General features: G+C 36.6%; 1 long non-coding RNA gene across 1 annotated transcript in view; it reads left to right on the top strand.

Annotated features, from left to right (window-relative positions):
- The first annotated feature begins 6,087 nt into the window (after window positions 1-6,087).
- The window catches only part of LOC117089574, a 67,124-nt gene continuing 48,669 nt past the window's right edge, over window positions 6,088-24,542 (top strand). The window contains exons 1-2 of the long non-coding RNA XR_004439658.1: window positions 6,088-6,139; window positions 6,748-6,807. This is a non-coding gene — a long non-coding RNA (uncharacterized LOC117089574). The remainder of the gene's footprint in view (window positions 6,140-6,747; window positions 6,808-24,542) is intronic.

The following is a 24,542-nucleotide window of genomic DNA, read 5'->3' as shown; positions in this document are numbered from 1 at the left end:
TTTCATTTTCATACGCAGCAATACACGTCCTTTCCCTTTGTTACCATTCAAAATGTTCACATTCTGGTCTCTGTGTGCATGTTCTTAGAGTTGACTTCCAGGAGCTACCTTTTAATAAAGAAGGCAAAATACACCACTGTTACCTCTAAATGTCTGCTTGCTTACTAATTAATGAGTAAAATACTTCATTGAGCTTTTCTGAAACAAATTTATCTAATTTAAACTGTATATCAGGAAGTTGATGAGGTAGACTTTGTAAAATGTGTTATTGCTTTGCAGTGAGAGGATTGTTAGGGAAAACACGTAACTTTCCTTCGGCTAATTATCAAATGGTCATACTATAAAATGTTGTAAGCATGTAGATAGTATGAAGTAATTCCTAATATTTTCCATTAAATGTTCCATGACTTTTTAGAACATCATTTTCCGAAATACTGTTTTCACTTAGTTATGGATTAGGTAGAAATCTAATGTTTCTTCTAACTTGGATCTTAAATATTGAAAAGCCTTAGTTTGTATTGCATAACATGTTTTCTAGTCAGTCAAATTACATGATCAAATTTTTCAATATTTCAATTTCGAATGTAATAATGGGCATAATTTCCTCTCACACCTGCAGAAATTTCATCTCTTGTGTCTTTCTCCAACTCTCAAACAAGTACATTCCTATGGAATGGAAGTTACCAGGGAATCTCTTCATGTCACTCTCTACTCACCATCGAAGGAAGATCTCAGAAGTTGTTCATAGTTTTGCATTATTTTATTTCTATTAGCAATACTCTAACACTGCCACTAATTTCTAAGTTGCGATCATCAGAAATCTTGATTCCGCAGCTTTCATGCCAAACCTGTATTTGCTCTCTAATCTCAAATTGGCCAACTGAGATAAGATGAAGACTTTTAATTAGAATTTTAATATGTAATCTAAGCCATTTGTAGATTATGCACAGAGGTGATCTTCTACGTGTTTAATAACGGCATGGAGAAACTTAGATAATGTTTAATTTGGTGGAGAGATGATTTTTAACTTTGGTAGAGTTTGGTTACTTTTAGCATTCCCAGAGATTCTCTCAGAAGTTACGTCAGCATGAAGTTTACTATGTGAATGAATAACAGAATGTGGCTGGAGCATGTCCTGGGGAATATTATAAAAATAGGAACATTCTGTAATAGAAAGAAGAGATTCTGTTTTCCTTTCACATTTTTTTTTTCTGGGAAACCTAATTTCAAGTCTCTCAAATCAAGTGATATGGATGAAAAGGGATAGATACCCAATGGACTCTCAGGAGCATTAGCCTGTCCCCTTACTACTATTAGTGAGTGGTGCCTCTAATCCTCAAATGTTTATTTCTTAAAATCCTAGCACATACAATAGTTATGGTTTGTTTTCTTTCAAGAAACAGTTGACATTTCATGTTGGACTCTTGCTTGACATGAATTATTTGGCAAATTAGGGACTGAAGTGTGAATTATAAACTCAGAGCTATATAATGGACCTCAGGGGTGTTCTAGGGACAGATATTTTAGTAGGGACTTCACAAAAAATTTTATTGAGAAAGAAATGATGCTTTTGCATATTCATGAAGCATATAAAATATGTATTTTGCACAAGTGTGATACTTCTTTATACACACACACATCCACACTCTTTATAGTGTCTCTGTGTTTTATTTACATGTGCCCATGACTCTTATTAATGGTGATAATCCTTTGTATACACCTCTAGAAAATAATGGACCCTGACTGTGAGAACTGTCTGTATTCAAACATGTTAAGAGCTGAATATTTAAAATTTGTTTGGTTTACCAAGCTTGGCTTTCTGAAGACAACAGAAGTGGGATAAAGAGATCAAAAGGAAAAAAAAAAAAAAACATAAAAGGTAATAACATCTGGATAGGTCCTGAGTAATGCTCTAATTAAATGTACTTACACCTAAGTCTTATCACATGCTTAGGAGTGAGCGCTTAGATGCCTCTTTCAAACTGCAACGTTAATCAGTCATGGGGGCCTTGCGTGGAAGCTGTCACCTCCACTGTGATTCAGCTCTGTTCCATATGTGTACCTACCTATAATCTATCCTACTTTCTTTCACTGAATGGGCTTCTGCTATTTTGCTCTTAAGATAGTAATGTGAAATAAGGTTGCCCTTTGACCTTACAAAGATATACATGTTCTTTAAAATGGGCTTGAAAATCATCAGTTCACGCCACTTGGAAGAAGCAGGCTACAAGATTCTCTTGTTTTGTTCTTGGCTTATAGGTTATGATGAGTTTAGTCAGAAACCCCGTATACTTTTCTTGTCATTCAGGCAGTCTTTTGACGTCCTTTCCCTTCTGAACATCATAGAAGCTCTCCCTGAGTAGAAACCACAAGGCAGCTTTTTCAGAAGTCACCAAGTTAAGCAATTTTGACTTCTGAAAGCATTTCTAAAGGCTATATTAATTGCTCAGTCCTAGCTAAATTAGCATGACCTGAAATGTTTTTAAAATGCTGGGCTTAGGACAAGAGACAATGTGAAAGGAGGTAACTGTATTTTCTAGGTTGTTTTGTGTGTGTGTGTGTGGAGTTTTGAAACATCATGCAAGCTCTTATTAATTTCTCTCTAAAAAATAAAGAATACAAACACTAGATATTTAGAAGAAGCTGTTTGGCAGTGCGCAGATATGTTCTACACGTCTCATTACCATTAACAGCCATGCATGGCTAAACCTCCCCCTATTGCACTGAGGATTTACCCTCTGGCTTTGTTAAGTGATGCCTGAGTGTGGATTTTACAAAGGAGTTTCATAACCATCTTCTACACTATGCAGCACACCTACTATATCAGAATATGTTTCTTGGGTGAATGGTAGCAATTAATGAGAATTGACGTTTATTCAAAAAAAATTCAAAGACTTGTATATAAAGTCTTCTGGGGAAGGAGAGTTCCATCTCTTATTTTAACTAAATGACAAGCTACTTTTCGTTTTTCTATTCCTTGTGTTCTAGTATTGCTAAACAATCAAATGCAAGGTATTTTGTCTTCTTTAACTCCTTTAAAGAAAATCAATCAATTAATACACAAAGATAAAAGTTAGAAACCTACTGGAATCTATTAAGGTCCAGGAATTTAAAGAATCAAATGTACCTTCTGGGTTTCAGAATCCATCGGGGAGAATGGAGAGTAAGTTATTTTTCTCTGATCTTCCCTAATTTTGTTTCACTGCCTTAGGTATAATTCAGACACTGGAGCAGTACTGGGGGTGGGAGGTGTTTTGCGGTGCTTGAGAAAGCAGTGGGATCTAAAAAAGAGACACCAAAGACTCTAGCCTATAGGGAAATAGGTCTACTGGGGTGGCTTTTTTTTTTTTTTTTTTTTGCAGGTTTTCAATGTGCCACACCCCTTTGCAAAAGGATAGGACCCCTTGGCTTTATTTGCCCTGTTTGTGTTGGAGTATATATATTTACACATGGGATGTTTTGAGCAACGCTTCTTTCTCTCTTTTTAAATCAGCTGCACTGTTCATCTTGAATATCAAGGTTTTCCTATACTTGCTAAGTCTTGCTCATGTAATCTAATGCTTCATTTCTTCCCAGAAAAATATGATATTTGCATCAAATTCAGCGTTTCAATAGCAAAAAAGTCCCTCTCTGTAAAAGATACAGTATTAGTTTCTGCTGTGAGTTTATCTGTATCATCTCCATTTATTTCTCAGGGGTGATGAGAAGACCTTGCATTTGACCAAAAAGCACTAGTAAATAAGGAGTTAAAATGAAGGCAGGCTCGCTGGTTTGCTGAGATCTGTCAGAGTCTGACTGGCTGGCTACATATCTGTCTCTGGAACAATAGGTACCTGTATTCCGCACGGACTGCTGGGCAGCACTAGCACTCTGGAGAAGGTCTGCTGCTGTCTGCACTTTCCTGGTGAGAATCCCCAATGACAGTCCCACTTTTCAGTGGAGGAGAACAAAATATCTGTCTACTCTCTTGATGAAGGACAGAGCTTTGATCATTTTTGTTCAGGCTTGACTTGGCTGGAGGTTTTAGGTTCTTAGTCTCAAGTCAGCAGTCTCTCTCTCTCTCTCTCTCTCTCTCTCTCTCTCTCTCTCTCTCTCTGTCTCTCTCTCTCTCTCTCTCTCAAACACACACACACACAGGGACGCGCGCACACACACACACAAGCACACACATACACAAGCGCAAATCCTCTCTCTCTCTTTCTCTCATTTCCCCTCATAGGTTCTGTGCAGGCAGATGAGTGTCACAGCTGTAACTGAGGCACAGAGCAGTACATATAGTGGAACCGATTTCCGCGATGGCGAGAGGGGGCACCGGAGGTGACTACAATAACAAGACCGTCTTTCTGACAAGTTTTAGGTAAGAAAACATTTATGCCCTGATTCTTGTATTTCTGCACTTTGTGTCTGCAACATTAAGATAGAAAGCGACTCTGGATAGGAAAATATTTTTGTGAGGGTATCATCTGTGCTGTCACTTGCCTGCAAACCTGTGTTCTCAGGGCTTTGTGTTACTGGCATCGTCGGATGTGAAGTGTGAGCGGAGCTGAGTGGAAGGGTGAGCTGCTTTTTGTGTCTGTCTGGTGATATTCAGCATGCTGTTTAAATTTATATCTGGAAAAAAATTCTGTTTGATGATAGTTAGCAATGTTTTGTGCAACGTAGAGCAGCATATGGCCATGCAGAATTCAAGGGATGCTCTTTCATTCTTAATTTGTAATTATTTTTACACTCAACTGTACTGAGGTCAGAGAGTTTCAAAAATTAATGAGATTCCCTGTGGAGTTCAAATAGTAATATCTACGTGAGCTGCCATAAAAAGATAAGATTATGATGGTATGTTTTCAGCATAGATTTAACTGTCTTATTTGGAATATACTCCATTTGAAATATATATGAAATGTACAATAGTTTATAGAAACCTCTATGTTTTTGGAAATTAGTCGGGTTTTTTTTTTAATGACGAGGAGAAATTGACTCAAAATTAGACTGTGGAGGGTGAACACTTTGTGTAGACATATTACTAAAACTTAATAGACATTATTGTTATGGAAATAGAGAACATCTTATACTTTCGAGGAAATAAGAAATAATGAATGAGTCGCACGCTAAAAAGAAATCTGCAAATGTGTTTTCATTTTAAGTGATACAAAAAAACTCAGCAGATATTTAGGGTGAAACATTGCTGGCATGAACAAAGAAGCAAGTGTACACATAGATGAGAATTCTTTGTCACAAAAATGAGTCCAGGACATCAATTTGGGAGGTTAAGTGATTTTTATGTTCTCACTGTCCAAAGGGAATCTATTGGGATGAGTCCAGACATTTGAAAATGTACCAAAAACTTTCATTTCCCACAATTTAAAAACATTGTTTATGTTCCTGATACAACACATTGTTTAAATGAGGGGGATCGAAAAGCAGTCTGAATATACAGTAATCGGGGCTAAAGATGTTTTTTATCGCCAGGTCCCCATTTATAAGACCCATTCGGAGCTTCCTGTGATATATTGTTATGTAAATACTGTTCAGCCAGGGAAAGCAGTACTATGGAGATTCAATTTACTTTGAAAGTTGTTCATTATAGCAGGGATGAATGTTATTTATTTGATGTGATTCAAAGGCTGGAAATGACTTTTTCATTGTGGCGCCTTTTGTAATGGGTGCAGGGTGATCTAATCTTTTTAATTTTGGCTTTCACACCAGTGGAGATGAAAAGAGATCTGAACTCATTTATCGGTTGCTAGGTCCTTCTGGAGGCCCAAGTCCTGTTCGTGGTTGCTATGGCCAGTCTGACCTCAATCTCCGTGGTTTTGGGGACTTAGCAGTCTTTTTTTTATTGAGGAGCATGTACCTTGATTTATGTCCAAAATTGTGGCTGAACGTCTTTGTCTGCAAGTGATAAATGGTGCCCAGCAATTCATCAGTTCTTACAAGTAAACACTGCTGTCCCACTAAAAATATGTTTTGTTCCGAGTTAATGGTATGGAACAAGGCAGCCTCCACAAACAGCTATCTTTTATTGTGGAGGGGCCACTGAAACTTGGAGCAAAGTGGAGGAAATTGGCATTCATTTGCTTGTACATTAGCATTTCATTTGTGATTCGGATGATGCAGCTCTAGGTGGATTGACTATGAAAGGGTGAGCCTTCCATTTCCTTACCTTCTCTCTAGTTGGGGTGCCTGTGAAACCGGCAGGCTCTCTCCAAATGCCTGGATTCTGCTGGGGGAGTAAGAACTCAGGAGTAGTTTGTCTGATGGTATTGGGCTCTGCTTTGCAATTGCCAAGCGCTAAGGCACAAGCTGGCAGATGTGCTGTCGCTCTGCTACGGGCGGCTCTGTCGCCTTCAGTCGCAGGCTTGTTCTTTGGGGGAAAGTTGTATCCAATACTGGTGACTCCTGGGAATATTCTGCTTGTGTGCTACTTAATGGTCTCTGGGCTTTCTTGTCTTCTAGAACCTTGTTAGAAAGGAGCCGTGGTGATTAAGAGGCTGTGGAGTATACAGCCTTGCTTAGCAGATGAGCCCTGATACATTTCCCGTTTCCTTAAAAACGGCTAATTGATGGATGCTGCAGAAAACATGCACTCTGCTAATAAGATGGTGATGACAAAATAGGTATCAGGAAAGGCATTTATTGCTTATAAGCACCATCAGCTTCCTTCCGAGTGAGATTGCGGCTTTGTAGTAAAGTTTTTTTTTTTTTTTTTTTTAAAGTAATATGCTAATAGTTTTATTCTAAATCGGCCAGCGCTGAATATCTTCAGGAAAATGGGTTCCATGAGAAGTGACATCCTCCTCAAATCAAAAGGTAAACATTCAACATTTTTAAAAGTGCAATTTTCAAAACATTTCCTCTACTTCTTGCCAGTAGCATTAGAAAACTGCTCTCTAAATATAATTATTTAAAATTTGACTTTTTTTTAACATTAAAGGTTTAAAGAGAAGAGCTTAGAGAATTTGATTGTTAGTCATTTTTTGAAGATTGGCTAACTTTGGTGATAAAATGCAATCAGGTGCTCCCTATGTTTCCCTTCAGCCTTGAAAATAAGCAGCTTTTCATTTCTTTAGAGAAAATGATCATTTTGGAAATCAATAAAATTAATATTTATTTTATGTGGATTTTATTTCTAGAACTAGTAAATTAAGAACCAGGGTTAGGTGATGTCAAAAGGTCTCTTCTGGCTTGAAAATTCTTTACAAAGTACCAGTTTTCTAAAGGAGCCAATAACCATGCCTATATTATTGTAATCGCACTTATTCAACCAATGTTTAGCTTTCTTTAGTAGAGCAGCAGCAAAAGTTCCATGCTTCGGTATACAAGTAATAATTGTGGCTTGAAGTAATTTCCAAATAATTGATTTTTGAAGGTATTAAAAAAAATCCTGATATGTTAGTGCTTTATTAACTCTGGGGTTTTATAGAGCTCAACTTGAGGCTCCTTTACTTGGGTTTCTTACTTCAAGTCCTCTTGAAGGTAATATTTTATATAAGTGGCTAATTTCCCAAGAATTAATTTTAGGTATTCAGAGACAAGTACTCTTCAGTATGTATCTATGTATGTATATGAACACATTTTAATATCAAGTGTCATATAAATTTTACATTGTGTTTTGCTTTGCTATTATTTCAAAGGATTTAAGTGAATGGTGGATAGTGCTCAATTTCCTGAAATGATTAAATTCACTCTCTGAAGAATCTGGGGAAAAGGCCTGTAATGACATTTTGATGACTTTCATTTTAAGGTGTAATAGAAATTGAGTAAAATGTTTTAATAGCTATTCTCTAATATCTTGTTCCAAATACAATGTTTTTATTGCTCATTCTAGCTTACAATTTTGTGGTGATAATAATGTTGGCTGGTAATTGTTTCTTGTATAGAAATCATTTTATCCTTATGTAAAAGTTATTTCAGAAAAGCTTTCATGCATTTATCTCAGATGAAGCAATTGCATTGAACTCTTGAGATAAAACAGTGAGTATTTCCAGATTGCGCCTACTTTAATTCGACACTTCCTTAGGAGAATTAGGAGTGTCTTAAAGGGAAGAATATTTGATATGATAGTTTGTAGTTTAAGGAGAAAAAACAAAGAGGCATGCAAGTCAGAGAAAGCTGAGAAAAGAAAAAGGAAAGAAGGAATAAATGCTGAGTGATTTTACTTTGCTTGGTTTTACTTTGTTTGCCAGATGTCATATGTACTTTAAAATTTAAAATTGGACTAAGAAATAAAAAAAATGTAAATATATTGTTGTTATAGTTATCTTTATTAAATAGGTAAGTGCAGAGATATAAACTTAATAAGATTACAGCTAATGTTACCAGGAACATCTTTGCACCTCAATTCTTTCAGAAGATGTACACATAAGTAAAGTTAATCACATAGCTTTTAAAGAATCAAATCTTTTGGGAGCTAAAGTTATGACATATTAGATCAATTTTCATGTAAGTCAAAATGAAATCCTTACATCAATTTTTCTGTGCAAGTTACACAAAGCCAATAGCTTCCAGACTGCTTTGTTCTAAATGCTAATTAGACAAATTTTTATACAATTTAACTTGATTATAGTAAATAATTAGTCAGAATATAATATTGCTGAATTAACACACCATTAGTGTAATTTTTTAGAGAAGTAAAATTAAGCTCTGGCATCTGATTACATTATTCTCTCCTGATATGTTTACTACATTTCTCCAAGTTTGCTTCCTTTTTGTCATTATGTTCCTTTTCAAATACCACTATTACAGATCAGCTATTATAATACTTACTTATAGTTCCCTTCTGCCTACTATAATTCTGCCTTTGTCTTTGTGCTGTGCCATTATTCTTATCTGTCACCTAGAAAGGTGTATTGACTTTGAAGCTATTTATCTGACCCATTTGCCTGAATTTGGGTGAGGTGGGGGAAAGGCTAAAACTTGGTTCATTAGAAATTGTGTATGAAGTGCTAAAAGAGTTGGCTTTGGTATGTCCACGGGATTGATATTAGGATATGGATTTTCTTAGTAGTAGCCGATTATTTGTGCAATTCAATAAAATCTTTCCTTCTGCTATCTTGGTTTATTTTCCACAAAACAGAGCATCATCTAGGAAATTTATTATACAGAATGCACTGTCAGGGAGAGGCCGTCTTAGGTAGCTAGTAAAAATATCACGCCAAGTACTGTTCTACCTTGTTGGCAAGGATACATGGTAAAGCTTTATCTACAGTTTTTGTATGTAATCATCTTTGTAATCCAACAGCAAATTTTCATTTGTTTCGCTATCAGTTGGATAGCTGTTGCTTAAATGCTACCAGAATGATTTAAGAAAAAAGTTATCCTAGAAAGCTTAATTACACACTTTAGGACTCACTAATAATTTATTCAGATTTTAAAATGTGAGCATCGTATTTGCTTAACTGTGTTTATAATCTCTTTTCCAAGAGAAGGGCTATATAGACTCATTGTGTCCCTTAATCCTTCTAAAGTTGCTAGACTTTATGATCCTATACTACTATATACTGTATATTGTACAAAATCTTTTTGCATCCTTACTAATATCTCTAAGCCATGCATTCATGCCTTTTATGTTACTTGACATTATTTAAGCACAGCATGCTTGTGATTTATAAGTCTGTGAATGTCCTGTGTTTTTCTGACAATTGAGTTCGTAGTTCAAATGCAGTTACTGAAGTATACTAATAGGCTAGTAGTTTCCTTAGAGAGAGACAAGGTAACACACAGTGGTCAGGAACATATGATTTGTAGCTAATTATCACAATCTCAAGTGTTTTAACATAGTTTACTGTAGAGATCTTAAAACATGTAGAATTTCCAGAAAATATTTGAAGAAGAATTCAGCTTGCTAGAAATTGGAAGCATGGAAGTCAAATGAATTATTTTAAAAATCCCCTCCCATATGGATTTAGAAAGCATTCATTTATTCCTTCACTCATTCATCAAATGTTTATTCAGTGCCTAACATGTGCCAGTCACTATTCTTGTAGCTCTTGATTTGTCACCATTAGTTCAGTATTTCATGTATTTTCCTGATTTTATAGATTATGGGAATCTTACTAGTGATTTATACATCATCAGTGAATCACACATCACAATCCATTTTATTTTGGAGTGTATCTTTCTCTTTTCTACTCTTTAAATGGCTTAAGATATATTCTAGGCATATATACCAATTTAGTAAAGGGGAAAGATTTATACAATCTGAAGTGAAACCAGAGTGTGTATGTGTGTGTGTGTGTGTGTGTGTATACCAATTTAGAAGAAGATATTAGTAAAACAGTCAGAATGTGCTTCAAGAAGTTATCTTATTGATATGTATTTAGAAAGTCTAAATTTATCCCATTTTCCTTATTATTCAGGCCTGCTCTGCAGCAGACACTAAATTGGTTTTATTGTTTTTATGCTTCCTTCCAATGCTTCCTGTATTATTTTAAGGGATTTCTAATTCTAATTATGAATGGCTAACATTTACCTTCTATATGTCAGACAGTGTGCTAAGCCCTTTACCTTCATTTTCTAATTTAATCTTCTTAATCACTTTATGAGAATGGTAGCATCATTACTCCTGCTTGTAGATGAGGAAACTGAGGTTTCGAGAAGTTAAATAACTTCTTCAAGGTCACACAGCTAACAAGCAGCTGAGATGACTTAAAATCTAGGTCCTTCAGGTGCTATTAATTTTTCTTGATATTCAACACATATTACTGAGCCTCTACAATGTCCTAGGCTTGTTCAAGATGTTCAGAATAAAGCAGTGGCTAGAATAGGCTTTAACACCCTGTACTTTATTGCCTAAGTCAATGCCCTTAGAATACAGGTGCCTGTTCAAGATGTTCGGAATAAAGCAGTGGCTAGAATAGGCTTTAACACCCTGTACTTTATTGCCTAAGTCAATGCCCTTAGAATACAGGTGCCTCATAACTACCTTGACACTTTTATTATGTTATTTCCTTCTGCATTTGGGGATTCCCCAGAGCCAACAGGATACAATTTTAAAATGTCAAACCTTTTTAGATCTTATACCATTTGGCTTCAGTCTTTCTTTCCAACTGTATCATTGTCTATTTCTAAATGGGGATGTTCTACACTGTATGGCTGATTTGCTCATTGCCCCCACAAAGTTTGTCTTGCATTTTCTCTGGCCATTCCTGTACCTGAAATAATTTTGCCACTGCCTTCTCAAAGACTTCAAACCTTCAATGTCTGCGTCAAAGCCCCTGGCTCTGAGGAAACGTGTCTTAGAAATAAAATCCCCAAATTATTTTATCTGCATTGATTATTTGACACATGGCACTTGCAACAACTAAGATTATTCGAGGCGAGATGATCCTCCACATTTTTTTTTTTACCATGTCTATGTTTGTAGGTGTGCCCAACTGACATACTGGCTAAGAGTTCAGGGACCCAGCAGTGAAATAAGAGAAGACTATTAAAAAGATAGGACCTGAAGACTAGGAAGTAAGAGCCCCCACTGCCTAGCATAGTGCCTCGCATAGGGTATGCAGTTCATCCATGTTTTGGGCCAGGAAAAGAGGAGGAGGGGAGAGGGGAGGAAGAGAATGACAATGGAGGAAAGCTTACAGGGAAGGAGAAAATAATACTCCTAAAATCATATCCTAAGGCCTTTAAAGGTCTTTAAATATTTATATTAGGGTTAGAGATATCATTAAGGCATATATTAATATATGCAATACATTTTTTATTCTTCCTGGAATAGATTGTCACTTTTATCTACATTAATACGTTTGATATAGAATGGACATTCTGTTGTTTCTAAGGAAAAGTGCAATTGTGTTGTGTTTGTGTGTTTTCCATCACAATTCAGGCCTACAATGCTGTTAACTCTAAGTTGATTTTGCTGTTTTACACTGTAAATGATTATTTTTCTATTTCCTGGGACGTATTTCAGTACCATAAAAGTTGCTGACCACCCACCACTCCTCAAAAAAGAGCCATTTCCTTAACCATCATAAAGTTTTATTAGCTAATACCTCATGTTGGGTTTTTATTTTCAATAAAAGCCAAATTCAACATTCAAACTCCTAGTGCAAATCTCCTGTATCAATAAACAGTACTTGTGGTTAATTTTATTATTTTTTTTGCTTGATTATATGCAAAAGTGTAGCCTTGAAATCTTAAGAGAGATATGTGTCTGTATTTTTATGAACATTCAAACCAAGTTATTAAGATAGAAATTTTACTTCATATGAAAATCCATGTGGATATTTAAAAAAATCAACTACTACATCTGACCTCTGCTGTAAGGCTGTTTTACTGGCTGTAAGAGCCAGATTAATGTACATAGATATAAACATAGATAGGGCTTCCTTCAAGGAGGCATTACTTTTGCATAATATATGTGTAGCGTGTGTTAATTTTCCTGGGTGAAGCAAGCTAGAAAAGTTGCTTCTTAAACCAGTGAATGAACTTATATGGGAGGACCCTGCTGAAGCAGCCCCGTTCTTTGAGAATTCCTACCTGCTAGTGGAGGTAAGTGAGCATAAAGCTTTGGCCATAAGGCTTTGAGTTGTCCTGCTTTTAAGAAACAAGAGATATTTCCATAGTCTGTCTTGTAGTAGTAGTAGCTGAACAGTCCATGAGAGTTCCAGAAACGAACTGTGCTCCAAATGCTTATCACATGCTGTGTTGACGACGGTAAAATGCAGAGGATGAGCTGGGCTCCCCTTTAACCCTAACTTTCTATGGTGCTTTCATTTTGACACTAATTTCCGACATGAACCTTGGCACTTAGCTACAGTGTGTAATTGTTGGTATCTCGCTGCCACCTGGGTGTACAATGAGAGTAGCAAATGGATAGCAATATTTAGCCTCTGTGATTTGCCACAAGAACACACAACATGCAGTTGGAAAGGGAAATATTTAATCAGCCAGTTTTCTCAGTGCAGTCTCCATCAGTTGAGTTGGTTGAAGATTTTCTTCCTCTGTATTAACGGCTTGTTTTGTCACTGTGAAGATAAATCCTTTGGCTTTCTCTTGAATTCATATTATGCAAATTTGGGGACATTGCATATTAATTTGAACATACAAGCATAAAGAAGATACTTTTATGCTAAATTCATAGCTCACTTTGGTTAAAAGATTTTTTTAAAAAGCTCCTGGAGTCCTCTGTTTTGTTAGTTGGCTGCGGACTTAATATGTGAAAGGCTGTAAGTGACGCACGAATAATACCATTCCATTTTTAGGCATGTTGTATGATGATGCTGTTGATCTTTAAAAGAAATTCCATTTGGTGACATTTACAGAAATAGTTTTGTGTTAGCAGTTTTTAATTTTAATTTTAAAAAATATTGAGAATGGTGTAACTTTCAAGTGGTGAGGAAGTCATCTGGAAGGTATGTACTTACGTAATGGAAATAGGAGACATACATTGACTCTCATCAGATGTTGTGCTTATATTCAATCCAGGGAAACAGTTTGACAAGTAAGAATATGGTATAGTGCAGAATGCCAGTATAAACAGGCGGATCACCTTAAAGACTCAGATCTATTTTATTTTAAACCTGATGTTTTTAAAGTGCGAGGAAGATCCGAATCCAGAGTCGAGTAGTCCTCACTTGAATCCTGCTGATTCAGGGCAATGCAGTCCAGTCCACGACAATTTACTCAATTACTTACTGATTGGATCTCTAATATTTATAAACATTTTAAACTCCTCCAGTCAATTATCTCTTTCGTAGTATTATTTTGTCTTTCGGTTGGGTAACTACAGTAAGATAGATGGGTACATATGGCAAAGAATTTCTGGTTCTTTCCCACAAAACAAAATATTTCAAAGAATTCAGAATTTCTACATGGTTTGGAAATTTAATTTTTCATTCCAAATTGGGTAAAAGTCGGTATAGTGTATAATCTTTCAGACTAAAATGGTTTCTCTTTGACCCCAATAATTACAATTATTATTATAACTTTGGAAAGATTTTCAATCATTCATTTACTCAATCATTCAATCGGCTTTTTTCCCTAATTATCTCATCTGAACAATGTTGCTAATGGCACTGTGAAGGATTTTATAAAAGGAGAAAATATAACCGTTCTCTCATCAACTGTAGTAGAATTGGAGAGAAAAGAAAACCTTGAAGAACTAATTGAATAATATAATGAAATTACTGTTAGCAATCATACATTAGTAGTGTGAAGGGAAAAGCTATTTCTGCACAGGTAGAAAGCAGTATTAACCATCAAATATAACTTTCAGGCTCAGAATATAGTTTCAGATTATTTGTGGTGAGAATAATGAGAATATTCAGAATAAAGGCTAATTCTTGGAAATGGATTTTAGAATTTTCAATTGATTTCATCAGCAAAAACATAAGGTTTTCATTTCATAAAAACTTTAAAAAAAAGTAACTACGTCATCCTGTTAGTGATTAATTCAACTGTCTAAAAATTACAAATATTTTACTTTATTGAAGGTTTATAGTAAAATACGTGTGTGTGTATCGAAGACTGAGGGCTTAGTGGATTTATTGGTGCCCTTATTTAACTTTGCAATAGTCTTCTGAAGTTTGGACATGAATGTAAATTGAAATATTTTTAAAATAGTTTACATCATTGCTTGTGCCTATCTTCTGAAATTTGTCAACTTCCTCACTATCTTGAGAAGATAGGCTAACACATTCTATGTGATGGAAAACTTTTCAAAGCTGTCTTTCACATCTCAGGATGTGTAAAGCCCTGCCCATAGCTTCATTCTCTGGCAGAAATACTATACCAGTTACCCACATAGATTAAAAACACTATTCCAAACAAAATCTAACATTAAGCAAAGAGCTTTGGTATTGGTTCAATTCTCGCTTTCTATCTCAAATACGAAATTTTACGATTTTAAGGAAAAACAACTTCGTATGCATGTTCATTATCATTTTCCAGGAAAGCCAAAGATTAGCAGGCCAAAAAGAATTGGAAAACTTCACTTTAAAAGCCTTGACATTTTTGCCCTTAGTTACCTGTGTGTTGAAAAGCAAAGGCCTAGTAATGACTTAATTATTCTCTTCTTTTCTCTAGTGGAGTTTGTGTTTTGTAGATGTAAAGAAAAGAGCCTTGACTATTTCTGGCTTCTCTGCCCAGGGAAGGGAAGAACTGGCTAAAAAAGTACACATTCCTAGCAGGTATTTCTTATTGACAGTGTATGGTATTCTGTGAGCTGTGGAAGACAGATGCCCTTTTATTGGGGGCAGGGAGAAGATGTAGCAAAGGACCAATTTTCCTGGAGATCCTATTATGTGAAGGGACTTATACTAGACACATCATGGAGAAAATCAGAAAGAAGGCTGCTTAATGAGACCCACTCCTGGATGCAGCCACTCTCAATTCTCAGTGTCTTTGGGAAGCAAGTTTCGCCATCCACTTGTCTAAACAGATAATGACAGCAGAGGTGCTACACACCTTCTCCCTGTGACTTGTGAATGCCTTTGGTGCTCCCAAATAAGGAACTCCTCTCACTGCTGTCTGCTCTGAGCTGTATTTCATTTTGATAGCCATTTACAGGAGACACCTTTGAACTCCATGCAATGTAAAAGATGTGGTTGAGAAATTCTTCAGTGGAATTTCTTCTCCTTTCCACCACCCTCATTTTCCTCAGGGTGATTTAGAGCTTGAAGATTAGGTACTTAGAGACAGTATGTCTGACCCACCTTTAAAAATACACATTAAGACTCACACAATTTGAAGAAAAAAGAAGCCAAAAAACAAAATAAAACAAACAAACAAAAAAACCTTGAGAAGGCCAAAGGATTATAATATTGAGGAAATATGGTATATGGTTAAATTTAGAAATCAGAAGAGTTGAAAGACAATATGTGGAAAAAATTGTTTTTATTGAATTACAGATTCAGCTATTCCCAGTTTCACTTTCACTTGCTGGATCATAGTGATCATAATGTCCAGTGTCTTCTTCCAATTTAATTTTAGTGTCGTCCCTCTAAAGTAAATATGCTTGAGAGTAGGCATACTTACTGTTAGGAGATGGTACACCTCTTTGGTTCATCTCCAGTGTACTCATTCATAATAATGTAACTTTGGCATAAATTGCTCATTGCCTTCTGTCTTTTCCCCAATAATGTAGCCAACGTATTTTGAATAATGTTGCTTCCGAAAACAAATACAACTCCTTAACTTTCATCTTGAAATATTTAAACATGAAATCTAAATTACAGCGCTTCATCAGTCAATGTCCAGCAGCACAAAGTGATTTTCTTGCACCTCTGGTGAATTCATATCTTGTCAGTAATCAGTGAGTTTCTACTTCTCAGGTGCATGTTTATTTTTCTAGGCTACATTGATCAGTCGTGGTTTCAGCCGTTTTTACCTTGGAGTTTGTACCCTGTGATTTGAGGGTCTTGGAAGGCTTTTGAAGGTTGAATATTCTAATATCTGAGCATACACTTTCAAGAGAAGGTAATTGGAATACAGGCATCTATGTCTGATGGCATTTGGAAGATCTCAGCTGATGTCGTCTTTTCTTTTTCACTTTGGGGCCATAGGAGAAGCAGCAACCTTTGTGGAAGAGTACAGCCTTTGGAGTCAAACCAAATTTGATTAAAATTCCAGACCTACTACGACCTTGGATCAATTGCTTAGTATCTTTGAAACACAGTTTCTTCCTCTGTAAAATAAGGATTATAATACCCACCTTAGTATTTTTTTTAACCATTTCCCACATGTCAGGCATCATTTTCACATGGACTAAAGGCAGGCGTTATGATCCTTCACACTTTACAAGTTACTATACAGAGGTTTAGAGAGGTTAAAAAAACACCCAAGAACACATATAGTTGTTAAGTAGTGGGTCCTCTTGTTGATTCTCTTATTTCAGTAGAATTTGTTTTTAGAAAAGGACGCGCAGGGTCCAAAAATACATACATAATAAATATAGTTTCCCCCATGTGATTTAGTTTAAGCCCTTGGGTATATATTAGAGATATACTAAAGTGTTAATACTGCAGTGTTAAAGCTGTAATTTCTATTTCACCCATGTTGCTGCATCACATACTGATGCTGTTTGAGAGTGTGCTTTTAAGTGGCTGTGGAGGACTATATGCTATGAGAGCTGCTTTATGCTTTTCTTTTTGAAGATGTTGATGGTGCTCTCATCTTGATGAGCACAACTCCTTTTCAGTGAAGATTCTGGATAAATGTCTGTTGCATGGAATTGAATGCTAGTCTACAAGGCAATTTTTATACCTTAGATGAAGAGTGGATACCATTTGCAGAAGAACTTGACATTCTCAGGGAGTCATTTTATAGCCTAAAATAATTTTATATTTGTGATTGTATGACTCTTGATAAAGAATAAAAAAAAGAGAATGATTTACTTGGAATTTAAAAGTTTCATTCCACTGTGGCTTCATCTGCTGCCCATTTGCAGGACACTGATAACTTCAACTTCTTCTCCCGCTTCATCTGCAGGCTCTTGAAGTCTGTGGGATGTCCAAGTGTGTATAGAAACTCGGAAATAGCACAGTCCCTCTGGTTAAGAATAACATGTCAGTTTTCTTTTCTTGCTTTTGTGTGCTCTCTGGAGCTCATCCATGCATGATGTTCCAGTGGACTTTAAAGGCAAGTCTATGGTTGGATTAGCTCCACAGGACAGAGAGCAAGGTAAGAAATAGGCTTAGTGCTATCGAGGCCCACTAGGGAACTGACAGAGCCAAGCTATGTGGTTTCCAAAATGATTTGTTCATTCATGTCCTCATGGAAGAATAGGCAAATTTGCGTAATACTTTCTATTTTATTGTCACCATTAAAATTTCTGCATTTTCAATATGGTGTCTGGACAGTACTCCAAAAGTCTGATTTATAGTTATACAATACCTGCACTTGAGGGGTTGAAGATCTAAAAAAAGAGATATAGATATAATACATTTGGAATTAGAAAATGCTACTAAAGTCATAACGACATAAAATATTCAAATCATAGGGTAATTTGGGGTATTAAAGGAATGGAGGAAAGAATGGTGTGTACTTCAGAAATTGCAACTAAGAGATATTTGCTTCCCAGAAGTTGCCAGCAAAGATGGGCTTCTTACGGAATTCTAGAGCCAGGCATTACTGAGGGAAGGAAGGTGGAAGATTAAGTGGTTTAAAGACTCAGGACACACTTCAGGGGAAGGTTTAGAAATAAAATAGGAATGGTTAGATGATGAGGGTATGGAGGTGACTTGACTGAGAATAATATGGCAGACTAAGGAGGGTTAAGAGACATAGTGGATGGGGCGGAGTCAGGTGCCCACATATGCTTCGAAGTTAGGAAAGCCAACAATATAAAGTATCAATGTGGAAACCTAAGGAGGAAGTAGATGTGGTGAGGTCCATGGATAAGCAGTGGAAGCAACCCTAGCAGTCCTGCTGAGTATTGATGATAGTCTTTTTCATGAAGACTTGAAGCCATGGAAAGGCAGATCAAGAATCTTAATTTTCAGAAATCAAAAGACCAGATAGGAAAGGCCACAATAATCCAGGTGAGAGTGCAACAGATCCAGAACTGAGACCACAGCTACAACGTGAAAACCAAAAAGGAGGATAAATTTAATAGTTGTAAAAGATTATATAAAACAAAATAACAACAACATCAGCACAATTTAACACTATAGGAGAGGAGGATTCAGAAACATTAAAGGATAGAAAAAAATTAAAAACAACTGGTTATAGGTTTTGCTTCTCTGATAGAAAAGCTACTCATAGAGCAGGACTGAGTAAGAATATGCAGGATCCCAGCAAACTTTTAAGGGACCAAACATACTTATTGCATAGTTTTTCTTCTGTCTCTGGAATGAAGAAGAGAAAGGATAAGGTTATTTCTTTGCACTGTGATTTATTCCATTTTATCTTCAGGATCACAAGTATGTGTTGCTTAAATTTATATAAAGCTAAAAGCACTTTTTAATTGTCTAGTTCCCCTCTGCCAGTTCTTTGAGGTCATTTTATTCAGCATTGTCTAGGGAGACACTGCAAGGAGAAATTGCAATCTGTGTGGTAAAGAAATCCATAGACTTGGTATGACTGACTGTTAGATTGAATCTCAGCTGTGGTTATATCCTTTTAGTGAATAAAGCAGAAACAGAAATGAATTATTTGTCTCCAAAAATTGTCTTTCTGACTTTGCTTTTGGAGACAGTGGCATATGTATTAAGGCTGGAACAATTCTGCTTTGATTTGTCATCAAACACTTGGTATTAGACTTTGAAAGGGAAGGAAAATATTGTGTAATTCAAATGAGCTTTTCATTTGAAAACGAAAAGGCTCTTTGTATAGCTATTGTTCCTAATTATTATCAGTAGATATTTCTTTGCTAAGATGTACACCATAATTTTATGACCTGAGAACTACTCAATATTTTCTTCAGTATCTATAAATCATATTTTGATGTAATTTCCTACATTGTAGAAAGTATAGCTAAATTATCTGTAGTCTTCTCTTAACTGGAAATTCTGGTAGAGGAAACCGTGAAGTGGAAGCATCTCATTTTATTGTCGTAAGGAAGGCTGAACTCAGAAAAAGGAGTTGTTTAAGGTCACACAGCTAGGTAATGACAGAGCCAGGAAAGTCTCAAAGCTATTTATACCCAGATGAACCTCCTGTAACTATGATGTACTATCCCTTCTCAGTGTAGGAGATTCTGAACTGTAGATGAACACCGGCGAGTATAATTGGCATTCCCCAATAAATCAGGTATCAGCTTGGATGTTTCATAGTGTGCCCATACACCTATCATACAAGCATTATTATAAATAAAGTGTAAGCACTCTGATAGTGACTGACAGGGCATAAATAGGAGTTAAAAGGAGACTTTTAGTGAGCACTAATTATTTAAGAAATTGCCTTTTGTCTGATTTCCTTAGGAGATTTAACAAGAAAACAATATACCTGACTCCATTTTATTCCATGTTTTGGTTGCTATAGAGCCTGCCATCCTAGAACCAGGGCAAATTGCTCCCAAAGTTTCTCAAATGGAAAAGAGAAGAAGTAGAGAAGCCTCTAGTAGAGCTGTGGTCTGGGTTGGCACTCGGGCATCAGTTCTCCATGGCTCAAGTGCATCCGTCCATCCTCATGTTTCTTTCGTCCCAAATGCCCTCTCCCTTGTCCTGGTACCTCTCCATCATTATTCTAATCGCTCTCCTTCTCATCTTATTCAAACCTCTTGAAAATTTGGTGTATCTGTACTTTGGATGTTTCCTTGTCTTTTTTTTTTTTTTTTTTTTTTTGAGAAAAGGTCTCACTCTGTTGCCCAGCCTGGAGTGCAGTGGCACAGTCATAGCCCACTGCAGCCTCAAATTCTTGGGCTCAAGCAATCTTCCCACCTCAGTCTCCCAAGTAGCTAGGACTACAGGCACGCGTACCACTGTACCTGCCTAATTCTTTTATTTTTATTTTTTGTAGAGATGAGGCTCTCTGTATATTGCCCAGGCTATTCTACAACTCCTGGCCTCGAGTGATCCTCCTGCCTTGGCCTCCCAAAGTGCTGAGATTATAGACATAAGCCACAGTGTCCAGCCTTTTCTTTGTTTTACAATTTCCAGCATCTGGCTTCTGCTCCTGCCTCACTACTGATGAACCAGTAGTTCCTGAATTACTCAATCCAATGGGCTTTAAAATTCTTTCCTAGATCTCTCTGTGCATTTGACCCCGTTGATACCTCCCTCCCTCTGAAAGTTGTCCATTCCCCTGGCTTCCACCGTACCATACCCTCTGGGTGGTCCTCTAATTATGCCTTTTCACCTCTTTCCTGGACTTCTCTTCTTCCTCTTCCCCTGGGTTCATCCTCAGCCTGTTGCTCTTGCCCTGTACACTTTCCCTCAGTAATCTCATCCACCGTCATGGTTTGCAGCTACTCAGACATTTTATTTGTAGCCCAGTCTTTTGTCTGCAATTCAGACTCAAATATCCAACTGTTTGCCATATCCAACATGCACCCTCCAACCTAACATGTGCAAACTAATCTCGTCATCATCCTCCTTAACCTGGTTCCTCATTCTATGCTCTCTGTCTCGTTTTGTGGCACCACTGTCCACTCATTCATCCAAACTAGAAACCTAAAAGTCACTTTTGGCTCTTTTTTGCCCACTTTTGTTTTCCATATCAAACCTGGTACCAGGAACTGCTAATTTTTCTTTCTTTTCTTTTCTTTTTTCTTTTTTTTTTTTTTTTTTTGAGACAGAGTCTCGCTCTGTCACCCGGTTGGAGTGCAGTGGCGTGATCTTGGCTCACTGCAAACTCTGCCTCCCGGGTTCACGCCATTCTCCTGCCTCAGCCTCCCGAGTAGCTGGGACTACAGGTGGCCACCACCAGGCCTGCTATTTTTTTTCTGTTTTTAATAGAGACGGGGTTTCACCATGTTAGCCAGGATGGTCTCGATCTCCTGACCTCGGGGTCTGCCCCTCTCAGCCTCCCAAAGTGCTGGGATTAGGGAACTGCTAATTTTTCATGCTAAATATTTCGTGAATCCATCTGCAAGGCTCACAATCACTACCACTATTATAGTTGAGAACTACTGCTACTTCTGATGTTTCATCTCTTGCTTGGACATCTGCACCATACAAATGACCTTTCTTCCGTTAGCCTTGTCACCATGCAATCCACCTAACATACAACCCAAAGCAGACCTGCTGTGTGCAACCTTAAAACCCTCTAGTGTTTCCCTACTCTGCCAGATAAAGTACAAAATATTCCCAAGTTAAATTCTAGCCTTAAATCTGCTGCTTCCTCCCTCTTTCTAGTCTTATCTCTAACAATTTCCTGTCTTGCACTTTGCTTTCCAGCTACATGCAACAGCTTGGAATTCTACACATGAACCATATTATTTCTTTGCACATACTGTCTACTTTGCCTCTAAGTCTCTTCTCACTCTTCTTTCCTGGCCCACTCCTACTTTTTCTTCAGTCAACACAAGTGTATCACCTCCTCCAAGAACCTTTCCCTTATGCGTCCTGTCCCCACCCCCATCCAGCTAATCTTAGCCTTATCAATAACCTGTACATAATCCAGTCATTACATTGATTATATCAGTATCCAATTTGTGTTAACCTGAGCTATTCAGTTCATTGATAGCTGTTAGCAACTTATTTTCTTCAACTAAATTCAGACTTCCTTGAATAAGAATTTGGCGCAGAACTGGAACGATCTTTGTCTCTTCCACTGCTGATAATTGAGTCATGAAGCTGTTCATGTAAGGATGCATTTATATATTTTTTTAACTTTTAAATTTTTTCTTTCATTTCTTCTGAGGCAGAGCAAATGAGTCACAGATACAAGTATCTTTTATCTTTTCTTGTGACATCCATACTTTATGTATATTTTACGCCAAAAGCAGGCTAAAATTAAGGAAGATGAAGTTATTGGCTTGCCTGGAGCATCATAGTGTCAAAGTGTCACAAGAATCTGTTTTCTGTTTCCAGAACAATCCTCTTACTATTTTATTACCTTGTTTCTCTGTGATTTTTTAAACATTTAAAGGTCTATTTTATGTTAGCTTTATTCAGTCACATACTAAGTACACGGATTTCCCAGGGTGGCCAGTTACCATGCCAAAGAAAGTCTTTTAAAAGCTTTATTTATCCACATTTCAGATATATTTTTTTCATACCGAGAAATAGCATGCTGAGCTTTGCCGTCCCCAAAAATACTACACATGCTATTTTCTCAGGAAGAAGAGTGAGGTTTATTTTTTGTTAATGAAATGCCAAACAAGCCTGGCTGATGTGCCAGGCAGAATTAAATTGGAGCGTCTTTGGCAGTAGTCTTCATTGTTCCATCCGTGCAAGTGTTTTATGAAAATTTAGCTGAAACATTTTTAAAAAATGTTTTGGCCAGATTCTTTTTAGAATAAAGTTGGGACATTCAGAAATTTGGGCAGTACTCATGATATTATAAATATTTCCAAGACTGACTAAATAAGCCCCATTGTGATCTTACTCATTTGATTCAGGCTGTTCTTTCCACATCCATCTCAAAATTTCAGCCTTTGGCCAACATGAACATGAATGTAGTGACAAAGTTCAGATTTACAAACATTGTAAAGTCATTCTATTTTTAATTTAAATTCCCCCAACCTATGCTTTACGACACTGTTTATTCACTGTCTCTTTTTGTTCCTCCTAATATTAGAGAAGGAACAAATATACATGCCTTAAGGAATCCCTTTGGAAACCAACGTTTCCAAAAAGCACACACCGAAATGGAAAATAGACAAAAAGTATATTCCAGGTTTTAAGTACATTGTCCAGTTTTTATTAACATCTTGGGAATTGGCAAACTTTTACTTAGCTAGTTTAGTGAGTATTTTAGTTTTTGTGGAGAATATGAGGTCTATTATGAATACTCATCTCTTCTGTGGTAGCTCAAAAGCGGTCAGAGACAATACCTAAAGAGAAGAGTGTGACTGTGTTCCAATAAACTTTATTGACACAAACAGGCAACAGCCTGGGTTAGGCCACTGGTCATGGTTTGCCAGCCCTCCATGTAGCTTCCCATTACTTCTCATTACTTCCAGTAGTAACTTTTTTTTGTTTTGATTTTTGACATCATGGAAATAAATATTTATGCTTTACTTCCATCATGAGTAAAATTGTAGGTTATATCAAAGACAAATGCAGGAATTTCTCAAAGATTAGAAAAAATTGATACTCTTTAAGATTTTTTTCCCACATTTTTATTTATTTGTTTATGGGGGTGGTTAGTGCAGAGGAACCCAGAAGCCCCTCATGCCAAGCACCACCCAAGATATTTTCTATTTTTGAAGTTCCTGCTTACACAACTGTAAGTTTCTTGAGGGGAGCAAATAGATGAGAATTTGTCTTATACTCTCACTATGACCAGGTGCATGGCTCATGGGACAGTCATATTTTCAAATGAATGAATAAATGACTAGGGCACTGTAAGCTATTGTCAGTTTGATAATATTGTGGACAAAATATGAGACTTGAATTTTTAGTTTCTTGGCCCTTTGTGCTCTGTTATTTCAAAGCTTCCCATATTAGTTGCACTAATAAAGGGCTAAAGAACCACGCGGTTGATGATGTGGAAAGTGGGGTGTGCTTTCACCTAAGCCCATATTCCGAAACAGCTACTCATGGAGGTTTTTGTGGTAAGCATGTATAGATAGGTTTTTAAAAAGTAGGGTACAATTTTTATTTCTAGTGCTTTAAATCTGTTCAGTTAAAAACAAGAAAGAACATTCTTTTTGCGGTGAATGTGGGCTGAAAGCAAGATGGATTTACTAGTATTTTCTATTCCTTAGATTTGAGGTTAACATGGGCATAATGTCCTGGATGAAGCTTTGGAAGTACTTGTGAAGGGTAAGTGGCCGTAAGCCAGAAAAGATGCTATGTCCCTCAATTTAAAAATGTTTATTTTACAGAACAATGTGACCAACAGAAATTGGTAGACTCGATGATTTAAAAAAGCTTGTAATTACGCTTGGTGTTCTCTATGTGGAGGTGCTATGATGTATATCTCCTTCATTTCTTTAAAAAATAATTGTAAAAATAATAGCTATATTGAAATTTAAATAGTGAAAAGGAACTGTACCC

This window comes from Trachypithecus francoisi, unplaced genomic scaffold (genome assembly GCF_009764315.1).
Source record: "Trachypithecus francoisi isolate TF-2019V2 unplaced genomic scaffold, Tfra_2.0 Lachesis_group11, whole genome shotgun sequence".
Taxonomy (NCBI): Eukaryota; Metazoa; Chordata; class Mammalia; order Primates; family Cercopithecidae; genus Trachypithecus; species Trachypithecus francoisi.
The sequence above is the reverse complement of the archived record's forward strand: the minus strand, read 5'-3'. Positions and strand labels throughout refer to the sequence as shown.